Consider the following 1,701-nt stretch of genomic DNA (forward strand, 5'->3'; position numbering starts at 1 on the left):
CCTCTTCTTTGTATACTTGAGATCTACCCTTTGACTATGTTTGCTACCTTTAATAAAACATTCTAAATTAAAAAGAAAGTAAAATCAGAGTGAAAGAGCAAACACATTTTAGTAAATACGTTTTATTTTGGTAATTAAAATTTATGGAGTGACAACATTTAAGCAATGAATGCAATATCTGAAATTCTTTTATCCAAAATCATTGTCATATATGTTTTATATAAGGCAACATATCTATATGCCTTTTTATAGATCACTTTTGACAAGAAGCTCATTTGGGAGGAAGAAAATGCTGTAATGCATGGAACTAAAATTGACCAATACAACTTACATTTTTAGTGTGGATTCCTATCCCAGGTCCAGGGCATGCTTTGTAATATCAGGCATGTAATTCAACCTCTCTAAACCTCCATGTCTTTCACATGTAAAATAGGAAGAATAACATGTACCTTTTCGGATGATCAGAATGAGAGAAAACATATATGAAAGGACTAGCATATAGAATGCATGGCATAATACCACTTTTCATTAGAATATCTCCTCTGGATGCTTCTTTTTCTTGACTTTCTAATTCTAACTTTTCTGTTTCTGTTGTAGTTAATGCAGCCTTGGCATTATGTCAGCAAGTGTGCCAGACATACACAGAATAAGAAACAGTAGTTGAGATGCTGTCCTAATGGAAAATTGCATACGCTTCAATGCTTGGAATGCTTGGTTTCTACTTAGGCTACTGAAAACTTATTTTGTCCTTTTCCTGGTACTCAGCTGAGTACAGTAGTCTGTAAAAGGCCCATGCCTAAGTAACATATTATTGTATCTTTAATGATCCACTGAAATGGTTTCAGATTGAAGTAAGTAATTCTGTTTTGGCTCAGAGACATTTTATAAATCATTTTTATATCTGAGTAAAGACATATTGAAAAGAGATGATGCAGCTCTCAGGAGTAAGTTATGTTTTCTTGAATAAAAGTTTTAGACCCTCCCAAACGTTCCTGAGAGAACATTTTGTCAAGATGTCAATTATATTTAGCAGGGAGAATGATCATTAATTTGGACTCTACCCACATCTTATCTATTTTATTTAATTTTGACTCTATCTACCTCTTATCTATTTATTTCAAACAACATGGGTAATTCTGACAGATATTGTGTAGTATTTTATTTAATGTTTTTCATTTTCTAACAGAGAAGGCAAAGCAAGACACCAAATACGAATATGAAACCTGCATTTCCTGTTTCCCTCATTCCTACTGGGGCTTCAAGACTCCTCCCCGCAAATAAAAAGATCTTTTGAGACCCATGTCCTTCTGGAATAATGATAATAATGAAAATGTATCTGTTTTTGTATAGTTGTATAATCTTGGAAATAGAAAGGACACAACTATCCATCAAAATTAGAAATTTCTATTACAATAATAGTTCTCACTTTTTTGGTGTCAGTATCCCCTTTATACTCTTTTTTAAATTATAAATACTTTATTTAGACTAGATGGTACAATCTCGCAGGGGTTTCATGGTTTAAAAAGCTACAATCAGCAGGGCTCGGTGGCTCAGCCTGTAATCCCGTGCCTTCGGGAGGCTGAGGTGAGTGGATTGCCTGAGCCCACAGGTTCGAGACCTGCCTGGGCAGCGAGACCTTATCTCTACATAAATCAAAAAATCAGCTGGGCGTGGTAGCGCATGCCTGTATTCCAGCTACTT

Source organism: Carlito syrichta, unplaced genomic scaffold (assembly GCF_000164805.1).
Source record: "Carlito syrichta isolate Samal-C Ts95f unplaced genomic scaffold, Tarsius_syrichta-2.0.1 Scaffold288840, whole genome shotgun sequence".
Taxonomy (NCBI): Eukaryota; Metazoa; Chordata; class Mammalia; order Primates; family Tarsiidae; genus Carlito; species Carlito syrichta.